Below are 7,685 nucleotides of genomic sequence, written 5' to 3' on the forward strand. Positions count from 1 at the left end.
GGAGTTAAGTGAGACGTTCATTTGGTACTGAACTAGTGCAAATTTTGTTTAGGGGTATACTGAAGTCCGCCTCCGGGTGTTTGATCATCTCGCCGTGTAGAAGACCCTTTGGTGGCCTTGGGTTGTTTTTTTTTTTTTACTTTGGTCGGATTGTTGTTTCCATTCTCAACTAATTAATACAAACAAAGGTTTTTTTTCGTAGCTGGCATACAAGAACAAGATTTTTTGTTTGGGAGAAGGGGACTAAATATATATTTTTGAATGGTAACACACTATTTTTTCAATTGCGTTATGAAATAAAATATGCTTTCATGAATAAGACATTTTTTAAACTCATTCATGATATCCCAAAAAGGATGTATGGTATGTTTTCTATATATAAGTTTGATTTCAAAGCAAATATCTATAGAAGCATTTGATAAAGGCAACAGTAGTATACCGGTGTTCAAAAGTCATAAATCGATTGAGAGAAAACAAATCCGGGTTACAATCTAAAACCGAGGGAAACACGTCATCTTTAAGATGTAACAGTAAACCTGATTTACTCAATAAAATCCCCTTTGCTACGACTTTTATAAATCAAATCACAAAGTCTTGATTTACCATTATGAAAATAATTACAAGAATACATGAAAGTGATTCTGAAAGTTGCAAGTTGTCTGATCATGCGTTAATAAACAAATAAATAAAAGACAACATTACTTTTAAAATTTTTCGTTTTATCTTTATTCGTATACATATAATTCATCGAATTTGATAGCCAGAAAACATGCAGAAGTTGCTTGCAGGATCACTATAGATGCTTTTCTCTGATCCCCGTTGCTTGATGTATACCTTATCCCCTTTGTTAAGTTCTAATACCATATTTAGAGTTCCCATGTTATAACCAGAATTACCAGGATAAACACCAACTGTCTTTGTGTCATTTTTCCATAGGAATATACGGAGTGTTTTATTATGTTGTGTCATCACGGTGCATGAGAACTGATACAACCCAGGTTTTGGAGCCGTGTATACACCAGTACTTGGGTGATAGTCATTATTGACATTCGTCCAAACTTTATTAAATTTGATTATTTGACCAGCTCCTAGGGTTTGTTGATTAGTTAGGGAAGCTGCAAAAGCTGACAATGTTTCCTCGTGTTCTCTAAAACCTGTACAAAATTTGTTTTAGAATTTCAAATTATTTTTGTAGTATATTTCACATTTGATAATTCATCAAGTAATTCATTTTTGTGAGAAATAATGTACATAAGAAACTAGTATAAAATGTATCATATACTATATCAATTAGTTTGTGTATATGTGTGCACTTATTTCAATCATGTATCCATATTTGTAAATATTATCATAGTGCATACTGAGGACAACTGCAATAAAGATGGGTAAATCGTGTAGGAATGAAATAACTTATTCCAACCAAACTTTCAAAACAAACATTCAATATGTTAATCTTTTAACGGTGTATCAACAAAATGGATAAGATGTTCCATAGTACCTTGTTATAATGTTATACCAGGATGGAAAGTACATTAACAGGTGTGAACACATGTTAGCTTTGTAAACTATGTTAAGATGTGATAATCATTTTTTGGCTGTGCTTTTTTTTGGCAAATATGGCAATACTGTGAAAAAAATGTATTATTTATCCATCCCGTTAGTCATGAAATTGAAGTGTCTGTAAAATACGAATTGCTATATTAAAATAATTTCCTACCTTTCCCTGTTCCTTTTATCTGCGTGAAAATACTTTGAAGCTCTTCGAAATTAGCATTTTCTATTTAGAAAAAAAGGGGAAAATATATCTGTAATTATAATGTACATACTGATGTCGGTTGAACGTGTAGCACGAATGCAGAGAAAAGATAGAATAAAGCACAATTTTACTTTTAATATTTATAAAAAAGAGGATGTGGTATCAGACAAAATGACACAGAAATTAACAACTATAGGTCACTGTACGACCTTCAACAATGAGCTAAGCCCATACCGCATAGACAGCTTTAAAAGGCCACAAAATGACAATGTAAAACAATTCAAACGAGAAAACCAACGGCCTAATTTATGTACAAAAAATGAACGAAAAACAAATATGTAACACATAAACAGAGCTTATTTCAAATTGTCTAATTATAATTAGTATATTGCTGTGATTGTTAATGTTTTTGTTGTGATAATTAAATAAAGAATGTGTTGACACTATATATTTAAAAGGATAAGTGGAACAAGTATAACAAGTAGAAGATCAAATTTCCGGAGCATCCAGATGATGAGGAAATATGAACGAAACTCATCTGATAAAACAAATATAATTATGATAAATCCAGTAGATTTCAATCATTCAAAATAAAGTATATTTATATAAAATGTGGTCATACCTAACCCAAATGATATACCAGAAAAAGATACATGCATTCATTAACGAGCATTAACATTCATCAGTGTGGTTATTCAACTATAGCTTGAATTGGCAAGTTCCAAAATTAGTAAATCGAGAGTAAAGTCTCAAATCTTAAAATGTCACAAGAAAATAAGGAAAATTATAATGGATTAAAATGATTTCAGTTAGGTTAGAAATAATTTTTTGTATTTATAGGTCTTTATATCAACTTGACATAGCTACTTATTTATATATAACGCATACCAAAACGGACTATTTTTAGCATGCAATTAGTTTACTGATGGAATGGAAAAATCCAGAAACGAACATATATCTATACCCCATGTAGACAACCCATGGAGTTTCACAAACGGAAGTTCTACTACTGTATAACTGATACTGAACAACAACTTATGTTGAATCTTTTATGTATTTTTATGTATTATTTATTAAGTTTGATCTTAGGTAAGAAAAATAATATGTTACTGCGAGCAACTAATCCTATTTCTATGTTTGTCTTGTTTATAGCCTATTGAATTTAAAGTAAAAATACTCTAAAATCGGATGAACAGGTTCGAAGGAGAATATCATAAAAAGTACAACATACCAAGTTTTAGTGTATACGATCCAGAATTCGTCCTATTACCATAGCAACAAGTAACGAGTGCAACTATGATCAAACAAGCAGCATTCATGGGGAACATCGTTGAATAATTAACAAAAACAGATGGAATAACTTTAAAAGATGTATAAGTTCGAGTTTTGCGAAATAATTATAGAACTGCTTAACTGCTAAATTGCGTGTTGATATATTCAATAATGAAATTCAATCATGTAAATATGTTTTTTGATAGATTTTGTTACCTTTCCTAGAATCATGATTTGTATGTTAATAGTAATTATAACATCATCCGGAATGTTATATATATATGTTATATTTGTTATTCTCGTGGGATTTTGTCTATGTGTGTTACATTTTAGTGTTATGTCGTTGTTCTCCTCTTATATTTAATGCGTTTCCCTCGGTTTTAGTTTGTTACCCCGATTTTGTTTTTTGTCCATGGATTTATGAGTTTTGAACAGCGGTATACTACTGTTGCCTTTATTGAGTAGTTAATTCTTCTGTCGTGTTTAATCTTTTAGCAAATTTTGAGACTCATCCGCTAAGATAGGTTCAGTACTGTTCAGATAATTTGCTTACAGTCAATATTAGTACTGTTCTGTCAAATTGCTTTTTTAGTAGCTTTCAAGATAATTCATTACGGCGTTGCTGTGGACAGTTAAATAGCAACAACAGAGGATTCTGAACATAGACTGAAGAAAGAGCATGTTTATCGATGGTATCCTAGGATCAGTTCTTATGCATATCTTAGAACTTGATTAAGGATAGACTTTGAGCTGCAATAGTATATGTCTAATTATGCACTTTGAAAATTTCTTTGAATTATCTTAGTTAGGATGTCCTAATCGATATCATAAGTGTTGAACTATAAGTGTATAGAAAAATAGAAATAAATGGAAAACTATATGATTATCAGGATAAAAATGTATAACTAGTATTACCAAAAAATTAAACATATCAAAATGATGATAAGATGATAAAAAATATTAACAGTATTTTTATATTTTTTATATTGTTTGTTAAAACGTTAAATAATGGTTGAACATTTAAACGTTTACAAAATAAAATATCTATATCTACGTTTTCTTTTATAACAGACAAATTGAAGTGTACACGTTTCATATAAATGCATAGGGGTAAAACTAGAAATCAGATTATTAAGAACTATTTACAGATACGAAAGAAGTATGATAGAATATATCCTAAAGTAAGGTCCATATTAAAATACCTCAACTGGTGTATTTACTTAGGACAATTCCAAGGTCTTTCAAGAGTTGTTCAGATCAAAATAACCGTTCCAGATCAAAATTGGTATACTTGCTGTAACGCTCATAATTATAGCAACCACTGCAACAGTCACCACAGCAAATAAAACTGTAAAACATGTCAATAAGACAAAAAGTGTATATAACGTCCGCACATGTAACCTTTCTGCACCTAAATGTCAACATTATGTCAACCTGTTTATTTATCAAATAATTAACCTCAGGATGAAATGCTTGAGTTATTTAAATTATTTGAATATTTTTGTCATTTGAAGAGACATATATCTGTATATAGCTTTCATCAAAACTCATCATTTTCGATCTTCACCCCGGACGAGGAAACCTTGCACAAACTATGTTAAAACAATGGTTTGTATGCTCTAGTCTTAATAAGCATGGGAGTGTTTCCACCGAATGTAAAGCATGCAACAACTAACCAATCTAAATAAATACCTGAAGGAAGATAACTCTAATTTCTTTTTTGTGCAGAGAGATTTTTTTTTTTTCGAGTTTTAACAATACGGCTGGATGCTTTTATTATAAACATAAAAATAGCGTATTAAATTACACTGAATATTAACAACAATTCGAAAATAGAACTAAAACTATTTATATAGAGGGACATCTTATATCTCTCAACAAGGGCTTCTTGCCTAATATTCAGTTAATTACTGATATGACATAATGAGGATTTTACATGCTTATTGGTATCTCACAGTTTCTGTCAATTTCAAATAATTTTATTTTGGACGTAACGAGTCTTCTGATTGGGTGACAGTGTTTTGTTTATCAGCTCATAGACAAATTTTCGCGGGTTATTAAGTGTGCACCACATTTTTTATGTTATTTCTTCATACACAGGAAAAAAATATTACAGGTTGCACTTTGTGAATAATAGCTATTTCTCAAATCATGCCTCTTTTTGGGGAGGATATAGAATATTCATAGATAATTCATTTTGTTTACATACTGGTTCCCAGTTATGATCTCTATGTTTCATCTCATAGAGACATAACTTGGGAAGTTACCAGTAAATATACATATTTCCTACAGTCAAGGAAGGGATAGATTAGAAATTTAGTGTTAGTTTTAAACTCTTTGAAGTTCGGGGCATATAAACGTTGAAAATATGCCGCACAGCCCTATATTTTGACCGTTAAAAAAAATTGTAGTGCATATGAACTTACCATTCTAGGATATGATTTTTTTTCAAAACTTCATAGTAAAAGTGGTACAGTTTTAGCCGTAAAAGGAGCTCTAATGGGAAATTGTATTTTCAATATATTTACAGAAAGAAATGCAACCTGTATACAGTCATTCCTTAAATAAAAGTAAATGTATGATGATTCTTACTTAAATACTGTTTTCTCTATGAATCATCGTTTTTTCAGTTTAAGTTGATATATGATATATGTTCGATCATGTCTTTGACTATTGGAAATAAAATTTGAAAACCTTCAACGTCAAGTTACATATTAAGGTAAATGTACAACAGCAAGGACATTATAAAGGTACTACAGTCTATTCAAATATCGCTAAGATAATTTATTTTTGATAAAAAAAAAACAATAATTACAGTCACATGTATCACACACTTATAACTCAAAAACTGGTTAAAGTAGTTAATATATAAATCCCACATTAGTTTGCCTTATAAAACTATATAAAAGAAGAAAAGATGTGCCTGGACAACAGCAGTAAAACAATCATACTTTATATACGTACCTTGACTGTGATAAGTAAATGCATTATCTGCTACTTGTATAATATCTTTAACTTATCTTTTTTTTCAAGCTGAACTATACCTTTGATACGCCCAATATTATTATCCAATAATTAGTTTCAGTGTTGTAATGGTCATGATTTTCTGCATACATTTTTATAAATATCAAGAATTAGATTTTTTATTTACAAGAGATAACCTTTAGAGAATCCTTATTTCATTTATATAGCTACAGCTTTAGATTGGTACTACGTTCCTTTTGCCTTCATAGCTTCTGATATATCCAAGCATTTCTTTTACATTTCAAGTTCTAAATTTCAAAAAGTAGAATACACATAGTACACCCATTGTTTTGTGGACGACAACTTTGATTATTTTATTTTAAAAGTTGATTTGCATGGAATATTATTTCTGTACGGTATACATAACCTGAAATTCTATCAACAAATTACATGTGTTTGTATACTTTACACCCTACCCTCTAATAGCTAGACTGATAAGTAAAGTGTCCGTCAGTAAAATTATATTCAGTTGACCTCATTAAAATTCAAGCACATTCGGTTTAGCATGTTAGGAAAACTGTTTACTACAATAACTAAACCTTAATAAAGAAATGCAATTTATTTAGTATCCATTATTGGACTTTGTTTTCTTTAACATATTTAAAAAAAGAGAATCTTGAACAATCTGTTGCTTTCAAACAACATAAGAGATATATAAGTGAGAGGTTTAGCTACCTATAAAACCAGATTTAATCTACCATTTGTTACAAAAAAAAATGCATTTACTGTTTATTTTATTTGGCCTTTTTAACTTTTTTGGATTCGAATGTCAGTTAAAAGTCTTTTGTATACGAAACGCGCGTCTGACGTAAATGATCCGAGACCACAATTGTCGTCCCTTGATTTTCGTTGTCCACAAATATAGTTCCTAGTGTTGACAGTGGGTTACTTGCCAATAATTTTTATACCGCTTCCAAATTTATTTCTCCATGTTTTATGCCTCAAATGGCAAGTAGGGGGGTGAACTTATCCTGTAAAAAAATTTGGGTCCAGAATTTTAAAGGAAAGTAGTGATTTGGTCCAGTTGAAAAAGGTTAAAAACTAGCACTTTGGAAGCTGTCAAAAGATTCCAAGACTAACTAAACATAAAATTGTGCATATTTTTAGTTAGAGCCGATGAAATTTTCTATGATTTTGATATAATTTGTCCCAAAAGTAGTACAACACAATGTAAAAATTCCATTGAGAAAGCGCAGATGGGATTTTTTTAATTTTCATTTATGTTCTAAAAGAAATGCACTACGAAATAGTTGTGGTCTCGGACCAAATACAAAATGTAATCCTGGTATCTATGATGAGTTTATTTACTCAGTCGTGAATAAAAAAAGTCGTTATTTATTCGTTTGATGTGTTTGAATTTTTGATTATGCCATATCATTAGTTACTTTCTGTTTTGAATTTTGCTCGGAGTTCAGTATTTTTGTGATTTAACTTTTTATGAACTTGTTATTAAACTTTGTCTTACAGTGTTATATAAACTACTTTAGAAAATTATAAAATAAGTATGTCGTTTACTGGAAGATATACATAAATACCAGGAGATGAAAGAAATGTAAAATGTGTATTATCTTATATGCTGAATTCCAAATATTCTTTTAACTGATAAAAAAAAATTGATAATATTATATCGTAA

General features: G+C 30.0%; 1 long non-coding RNA gene across 1 annotated transcript; it reads right to left on the minus strand.

Moving 5' to 3' along the window:
• Window positions 1–735: 735 nt before the first annotated feature.
• Window positions 736–3,111, minus strand: LOC143070613 (uncharacterized). The gene is made up of 3 exons (XR_012976598.1): window positions 2,988–3,111; window positions 1,718–1,777; window positions 736–1,154 (listed from the first exon to the last, which is right to left on the minus strand). It is a non-coding gene; the product is annotated as an uncharacterized LOC143070613 (long non-coding RNA).
• Window positions 3,112–7,685: the final 4,574 nt, after the last annotated feature.

The sequence above is a fragment of the Mytilus galloprovincialis genome, chromosome 4 (assembly GCF_965363235.1).
Source record: "Mytilus galloprovincialis chromosome 4, xbMytGall1.hap1.1, whole genome shotgun sequence".
Lineage (NCBI taxonomy): Eukaryota > Metazoa > Mollusca > Bivalvia > Mytilida > Mytilidae > Mytilus > Mytilus galloprovincialis.